This window comes from Papio anubis, chromosome 5, assembly GCF_008728515.1.
Source record: "Papio anubis isolate 15944 chromosome 5, Panubis1.0, whole genome shotgun sequence".
Lineage (NCBI taxonomy): Eukaryota > Metazoa > Chordata > Mammalia > Primates > Cercopithecidae > Papio > Papio anubis.
In genome coordinates, this window is record NC_044980.1 from 404,131 (window position 1) to 412,938 (window position 8,808).

Genomic DNA, 8,808 nt, shown 5'->3' on the forward strand with positions numbered 1-8,808 from the left:
GTGGGAGTTAAATGCTGAGAACACCTGGGCACATAGAGGGAACATCAGATACTGGGCCTGTCGGAGGGTGAAGGGTGGGAGGAGGGAGAGAGTCAGGAAAAATAATTAATGGGTACTAGGCTTCATACCCAGGTGATGAAATAATCTGAAATAATCTGCACACAAACCCCCATGGGACACATTAACCTCCGCAACAAACCTGCACATCCTGCACACGTAGCCCTGAATTTAAAATGAGTTTTTAAAAATTAAAAAATAAACATCATCTCATGAGGAGTTTCTGTTTATTAAATTTTTAGATTGTTAGGTTTGATTTTTTTTAAATTTTTCTTTCAAATACCATCCAGAGTGTGACATCGAAAGTCCACGGCACCGACTACACCCTCGTTGATTACGGAAATTCACGGCAGCCTTGGCTTTAATTTTCCCCCAAGAAGCGTTGCTGGGATGGACGTGCTGCACCTGCGTCTGTCTCCAGGTGGATGAACTTTCAGGAAGCGGCACATCCGCGGAACAAACCCCTGCCCAGAGCAGGAAACGCAATGTCCCAGAACCCCAGCAGCCCGGCTTCCCCAGCCCCATCCCGCTTCCAGAAAGGAACCACTGTCTCGAGCTGGACACCGCAGGCCGCTCAGAGCTGTCCGGGCCTCGCACCCTCGCTCGCTGTGCCTGCTCCAGGTCCACGGCTGCCGCTCCTTCACGGCTCCATTGTTGAGGGCAGGGGTCCTGTTTGCGCCATGAGGATGAAAGCTGCCATGGACGTCTGTTCCTGCCTCTCGCACACTCACGCCCGGAGTTCCCCAAGGTAAGTGCCCACGAGGGGAGGTGCTGCCACCTGGGGCAAGTGTGTCCAGCTGGAAAAGTGCAGGCAGGTGATTTCCATGAACAGTCCGGCTGGTCACCCTGGCCCTGCACCTGCTCCCACACCCACGCCTGGTGTCCACACTTTCCACCTTTTAGCCACAGGACCTCAGGGCTTTGAATTCTGGTTTTCCTGGTGGCCAGGGATGCTGGACATCATCTCCGGCTTTCACGGGCCATCGGCCGCCCCAAGGAACACCTGTCCACACACCCTGCGCTACTGATGCTGACTTCTTCCTGAGGATTTTCAGGACTCTCAACATATTCCAAAATGTCCTGTTCCTCAAACATCTCCCCCAACTCACAGCCTTTCCTCCCCCTTCATGATATCTCTCCAAACTCATGGCCTGTCCTCCCTGACCATGACATCTCCCCACAGCCTTTCCTCCCCCCATGACATCTCCCCCACTCCTCAGCTGTTCATCCGCATGTGCGTCCACTTGTTCATCATCGGTACTCATCTGGGCGTCTTTATCCTCGATGTTGATCCCCGCCCACGATGTTTCATCCACGCGGGCGTCCGCCACATCTGCGTGACGTCCGCTGTTGTCATCTGGCGTGATCACCGCCTGTTCATCTTGCGGGCGATCATCCCCACATCATCGGTGACTCATCTTTATCATCGGTATTCATCTTCCGGCGTCCACATCATCATTGTTTCATCACCGTGATCTTTAAAATATCGTGATATCGGTGCTCATCTGCGTTGGGCGTCATCACCCGCGAACCATCTGGACGTCATCATCGATATCTTCCTGCCCACGTTGTTCATCTGGTGGACGTCCATCATATTCCTTCCTTCCTCCACCTGGCTTTCCTTCCATTTGTCCCCCTCATCTGCTCTTCATGAGCACCTCTGCCCGCCTTCAGGTCCTGGAGCTTCCTCTTCCACCCCCTGCCTCTGCCTCCCACCCATGTCCAGGCCTGTTCCATCGGCTTTTCCACTTCCTATTTTGTTCATTGATCTTCTTGTCTACTTTGCACCAATAACACACCGTCCTATTCCCTGTAGTCTTCCAATAAGCCTTGGTGTCTGGTGGTCAAGTCCTTCCACTTTATTTTTCTCAGGAACAGACATTTTGTAACAATCTTGTAACTTTCCAAAGAAAAAAGCCTCCTGGGATTTTAATGGAAATGCATTTAATTGAATCTGTAGATCTATAAATCAGTGTAAGTGGAAATCTTTACAGTGTTAAGGTTTTCAAATCAGGAACACCGTCTATGTCTCCATTAATTTAGGCTTTCTTTCTTTGGTAATGTTTCATAGTTTTTGTGTGGAAGTCCTGAAGATCTTTCATTAGATCTATTCCCAGTTGTTTATCTTTTGATGCTGTTGTGAACAGTGTTGTTTTTAAATGTCCCTCTCCTAACCTGCCTGGCTGGTGGACGTCATGTGAGAGCTGTCAGATTTGAAACAGGGTCCTGTGGGTTGAACCCGCTGAAACCGGAGCCTGGGAAGGCGGTGAAGGGAGGGGTCTTCTGCCCGAATGCCTGACAACAGGAATCACAGAAAAGACTGCGAAACCCACAACCTTGCACAAAATGCTTCTTTGCGGACATCGGCCCGCTCACTGCCTGTCCAACCTTGGACTGATGCCACCCTCATTGCTGATGCTGTCGCCAAGGAGAATTGTTCCACAACAACATGTGCGACCCTCCTCATTTTCCCTTTAAAGCCCCCCAACCGTGTCTGCCTACTCCCCTCACAACGCCTGTTCCCAAGCAAATAGTTTCTTTCTTTTCTTTTTTTTTTTTTGAGACGGAGTCTCTCTCTGTCGCCCAGGCTGGAGTGCAGTGGCCGGATCTCAGCTCACTGCAAGCTCCGCCTCCCGGGTTCACGCCATTCTCCTGCCTCAGCCTCCCGAGTAGCTGGGACTACAGGCGCCGCCACCACGCCCGGCTAATTTTTTGTATTTTTAGTAAAGACGGGATTTCACTATGTTAGCCAGGATGGTCTTGATCTCCTGACCTCATGATCTGCCCGCCTCGGCCTCCCAAAGTGCTGGGATTACAGGCGTGAGCCACCGTGCCCAGCCCTTTAAAGATATCTTAATACAAAATTATGCCAACTGCAGGTGCCAGCTTTATTTCTTCTCTCCCACTCTGTCATCTTTGCTTCTGTTTTTCTTGTCTTGCCGCCTTGTTTCCAGCACAGTGCTGGGTGGGGTCCCCGCGGCAGCCTCCTGGCCTCGCCCCTGTCTGTGGGAAGCCGTCAGCAGGTCACCCCTGGAGCCACCCCCGGGGAGACTGTCATACAAGCTCGTTTTAGATTCAAGGCTCCTCCTTCTGTTCTCAGTTTACTAAGAGTTTCTTTTAATTTCTTCACAAGCTTTATTGATTCTCACACCGTAGAATCCACTCACTTCAAGCCCATGATGCAGGGGCTCTCAGGGAGCTCACGTCGTCCTGCGACCGTCACTGTGATCAACCCTGGAATGTGTTCGTCACTGAAAAAGAAATTCCCATTGCCCTCAACCCTCCTTGATGTTCCGCTTTTTATCATGAATGGTGATAAACTTCATAAAATCCTGTCTGACGTTTTTGAGGTAACCAAACATTGTTCTTCATTCTTCATTATCTTCATGAGGTGATTACACAGACTTTTTATTTGTTGGTTGGTTGGTTTTTTGAGATGGAGTCTCCCTCTGTTGCCCAGGCTGGGGTCCAGTGGTGCGATCTTGGCTCACTCTAACCTCCACCTCCTGGGTTCAAGTGATTCTCCTGTCTCAGCCTCCTGAGTAGCTGGGATCATGGGCGCCCACCGCCACACCCGGCTAATTTTGTATTGTTAGTAGAGACAGGGTTTCACCATGTTGGTCAGGCTGGTCTCGAAATCCTGAATTCAGGTGACCCACCGTCTTGGTCTCCCAAAGGGCTGGGATTACAGGCACAAGCCACCGCACACTGTTTGTTAAATATTAAACCAATTTTACCATCCTGGAATAATCCGAACTTGTCCATCATGCATAATTTTTACAACACTGGCTTCGGTTCACCACAAATAAACTTGGGGTTTTATAATCTATGTTCCTTGACCATAAGACTTAATCCACATTTCCGACAGTGTCCTTGCGGTTGATTGCTGCGACGGGAATTATGAGGTCACAGGCTGCCCTTATCTTCAGGGTAGACACGTACGTCACAGAATTCTCTATAAAAAACTGAGTTACGCTCCCGCCAGCAGGAATTAGGGATCTTCTATTCACTGAACTTTCACTCGCAGTAGGTAATATTATTTATTTAAAACCTTCACTAATTTCATAAGCTTAACAACATACAGCTGAAATATACCAAAGAGCTTCTGGAATCCTTTGTAAAGGGGATTTGATCCTTAATCAATGTAGTGTTTGTGCCTCTCGGATTGTATTGAAATGGGGCACCCTTCCCGGATTGTATTGACATGGGGCACCCTTCCCGGATTGTATTGACATGGGGCACCCTTCCCGGATTGTATTGACATGGGGCACCCTTTCAGTGTTAGTTGTTTCCCACATAAGATGCCCCATCTTTCAAATCATCTGGAAGAGACAACATTTTAGCCGGTACAAGAGAGGCTATGCTGCAGGAACAAACATCCCCAAACTGTCCAAGAGGGCCGGGGGCCCTCCAGGCAGCTGCACCTCCAGAGCACCTGCAGAGTCCACAGCTGCTGAGGCTGGCGGGGGAGAGCTGGGGACCCAGTATGGACCACCCCTGCCCACAGTGTGCTGGCCAAAGCCATTCCAGCATCCAAGCACTTGCTCCTTCAAGGGGACAAGGAGGCACAGCACCCTCAAGGCTGGAGGAGGAGAGCCTGAAGGCATGGTCAGAGGCACCCACATGGCCGGGATGGACAGCCAGGGGCCAGGCACACCGAGGATGGGTCACAGCCCCCCCAGCCCCACACCGGCCCAGCACTGCATTGGGACGCACTCTCTGGCTTCTTCCTCTCCTGGGGGACGGGCACCTCCTCCCACCACTGTGCCACCCCCAGCCCCCACTCAGCCTGCTGGCAGAGGCCTCAGCTCCCAGCCAGGACCTTTCAGTGCTGAGCAACAGACGCCTCCGGCTGTGCCTTCAGCCCAGCGTGGTGGGTGGACCCTCAGGTCTGCAGAGGACTCATCAGGCACAGCAGCCTGGTAATGACCTGGCTGCTCAGCCAGGCCCTCACTGAGGGGCAGCATCTGGAAGCCACCAGGCCCGCAGGGGTCCCAGCATGCCCTGGCCTTGGCTTTTCGGAGCCCCAGGGCATCTCACAGGAACCAAGCCCAGCGGAGACACACACATGGGAATTGTTGGAATCATTGCTCAGGTCCTCGCTCCTCTGCAGGGAGGAAGAATGACCTCCCATTGGGTAGGGAGGCGGGGAGGGGGCCCGCCCCGGAGGCACTGCCCTTTCAGAGCCTCTGGGCCTTTTCAGGAGATGGAAGCAGCAGGAAGCCAGGCTTGATCCTCCTGTGCCGCTCCCACTGTCTGCTCACAGCCAGCCAAGGCGGGGCTGCTGTCCCCAGCACAGGGTCAAGCACCCCGACAAGGACTGGACCTGCTGCGTCCTGGACTCCACAGCCCTCCCACCCATCCCTGCCTGAGAATTATCAGTGGAGGCTCCTCCCCAAGGCTCACGTCACCCCAGCGGGGCCACAGGGCTCCTGCATCTGCCCTGGAGGAGCTGCCAGCTGGAGCATGGTGGTCAAACCCGAGTTGTAGCTGGAGCCATCACAGAGAAGCACAGGTCTCCCCTGAGGAGGCCCAAGGCCCTGATTCCAACTCTTCTGGAAACTTCCAGGTGCAGCAAGATGAGTGTGAGGCTAGGCTGGGCCCAGGAGAGAAAAGCAGGAGGGGGTGGGGGTGCCCACGTCCTGGGGCAGCCACCAGGACAGGGCAGAGACATCCTGAAAGCACGGACGCCCCCCACGCCCACCCAGGGAAAGGTGCCAGGGATGCTGATGGCTCATTGGTGGTGCCTCTCATGTCCCTCAGCACCTGGCGTCAGGCAGCAGCCAAGAGGGCTGCCATGGGGAGCCTCGTGATCGTGGATCAGTAACCTTTGTTCTGAACGGGGTGGTTTGTTTTCACGGAGGAGCGGAGTTTATAAGGCCCAAGTTATTGAGCAGCAGCTTCCTATGTCACGAGACCCTGAGGCCTCCCACCTCCCCCAGGCCTGGAGCTAAATCCACAGGGTCAGCTCCATCTCCAACATTCATCCTGGTCACCTTCACCCGTGCCCTTGCCTCTGCCTTTGCTTTCCAGGGAAGCGGAGGCAGACTGCTCACCCACCAGGGCAGCAGGCCCGGGGCAGGGGAAACAGATAGCAAGACAGAGACAGAGAGACAGGAAGACAGACGGAGAGACAGAGAGAAACAGAGACAGAGAGGCAGAGAGAGATTGCGAGAGAGAGACAGAGAAGGAGGGAAGAGGAGAGGAGAGAGGACAGAAGGGGAGAGAGGGGGCCAGTGCCCACACTCCCATCCCTGGCACCCATGGCACTCATGGGTGCTCCATGCTGGGGCCACTGCATTCCCAGGAGGGGCCGCGCCCCAGACCCTCTTGCCCCTGGGTGGGAATTCCCAGGACACCCGTGCGTGTGGCGCGCTGGGCACCTGCCTGCCAGGGGACGCTGGCCTTGCACTGGCACTGTCCCACCCCCACGGGCATCACATTCCTGGCTGTGTTTCCTGCTGGGTTATCAGGAGAGCCAGTGCTTACCCAAGCGTGGATCTTTGCGGAAATAACCCAGAGATAAGCTGGGACAGGCTGCAGTTTGACTTTCTTCTGTGTCAAGATAACAGCTGAGATCAGCGGGTGGCAGCGGAAGCACAGAGAAGGGCTGTGACCTCGTGTGTCTGATGAGGCCCTGGCTGCCCTGAGGAGACAACATCCAGGGAGGCTGCCCGGCCAGAAGCCCTGGGCCTGGAAGCAGCCGGCTTGAAGCTTGTGGCCTGGAGGCCTGGGAGCCAGAGCCCTGCCTGGAAGCCCCGGTCCCATCCGTGGAACCCTTCTGCTCTACGGTGCACAGCTGGGAAAAGCGAAGGGACACCCCTAGTTATTGTCAGGGAAATAACAATCGTGTAAATGTGTGTTTTTGTAACTTTCGTGATTATAAAAGTAATACAGTTTTGTAACATATTTGGAAAATGCAGAACAAACACAGGGAGAGGAGAAACATCTTCATTTCACCATCCATGGGGGCAAGAAACAGCCAATTCAGCATTTTCCATCCTGAGGCATGCGTGCAGATGCACACGGATATCACACATATGTGCCAATTCCATCCCAACATGTGTGCCAATTCCATCCTGACGTGTGCAGATGCACATGGATATCACACGTATGTGCCAATTCCATCCCAACATGTGTGCAGGTGCACACGCATATCACACGTATGTGCCATTTCCATCCCGACATGTGTGCAGATGCACACACATCACACATATGTGCAAATTCCATCCTGATGCATGTGTGCAGATGCACATGCATATTACATGTACGTGCCAACTCCATCCTGACACGTGTACATATGCACACACACATCACATGTATGTGCCAATACTCCCTCATGGGAGTTGGGAGAGGAACCCCTCCCACAGATCCTCCAGGCACTCCAGGTACCTGGTGACAAAGGGCGGGCTGGGTCAGCCCTCATTCTACAGATGAGGTAACGGGACAAAAAGACCTCTCAGGCTGGAGGCCAAGGGGGCATCAGAACCCAGGTCTCCTTCCCACAACCCAGCCCAGCCCCATGGCCCTGCTCACCTCACAGCCCCATCCAGGATAAGGCCCTCCCAACAGCCTCTCCCAGGGGAGCCTCCCCAGGCAGGACCTGCCCCATCTTCCAGCTGAGGGCCCAAGCGTCCACCCAGGGCCTGGTCAGCAAATGAACCCAGATCCTCAAACTAGTAGCTCAGCCACCCCTGGCCTCCATGGCCCAGAAGAAAGGTCCTGGGATGTGGGCACAGCGTCCAGGGGTCCCGGTGAGGGGGAGTGGTCCTCACCTCCATCTACCTGACCCCCAGAGCATGAGCGGTCCTCAGGTCGGTCCACCTGACCCCAGGGCACGGGTGGTCCTCAGCTCCGTCCACCTGACCCCAGGGCACGGGTGGTCCTCAGGTCGGTCCACCTGACCCCAGGGTGTACAGGGGCCTCCAGTGCAGGGGAGGCTCAGGTGCCAGTCCCAGCCCCAGGAGGCGCCAAGTTGAGTTTGTGGACGGGAAAGAAGGGGCATCCGAGGCCACAGCCTGACCCTGCAGCACCTGGGATGTCCCTGCGCTCCTTCTCCAAGCACCTCTAGAATCTTGTAAAATGGTTTCTGAGCAACGGTTTGTGACTAACCATCAACTGGGGAGGTGTCTTCTCAGTGGCCTGTGGTTTTCCAAGAAGCACCTGTGACCCTGCCGAGCATCTGTGAAGAGAACCTGGGCAGAGCGGGGTCGACCTCTGTGGAACATTCCAGGAGCTCTGCCTGCCTGGCACCTGCGCCCGTGCGGGGTCCTCAGGCGGCTCTCGTCCCCAGGTGAGTCTGCCCTCTGTGGCCTCCAGGTTTCTGCCCATGGCTGGGACGCCCATGTCCCACCCATCCAGGCCCCTTCACTCAGCACCCTGGGTGCTCCTCCTGCCCCACCCCAGGGCCACGTGCGCCCAGCCCTTCATCATCTCCACGCCCTGATGTGCAGAACCGTTGGTGGCCCTGGTTGGGCCTGCCCATGGCTCTCCAGCCTCCCCAGCCTATCGGGAGCCTGGGGCTGCAGCTGGGGTGGGGACGGGGCTCCCCATTTAGTAGCCCAGACTGGAAGCCTCAGGTGGAGGTGGAGCACACACAGCTGGTCAGAAGGGATCTGCTGCCCTGGAAAGGGTTGGGGGAGCAGCGAGATCCCCTTATTTCTCCTGTTTCCCCCTCATGCCTCTTTGCCCCTCCCTCACCCCTGCAGCAGCCCCTGAGGGATCTCAGAGCTTGAAAACCAAGCAAGGAGG

The 8,808-nt window shown here is 55.0% G+C and overlaps 1 long non-coding RNA gene across 1 annotated transcript; it reads right to left on the bottom strand.

Moving 5' to 3' along the window:
* Positions 1–519: 519 nt before the first annotated feature.
* LOC103884881 lies at positions 520–7,914 on the bottom strand. Its single transcript, XR_647699.3, has 3 exons — positions 7,833–7,914; positions 6,547–6,856; positions 520–854 (listed from the first exon to the last, which is right to left on the bottom strand). It is a non-coding gene; the product is annotated as an uncharacterized LOC103884881 (long non-coding RNA).
* Positions 7,915–8,808: the final 894 nt, after the last annotated feature.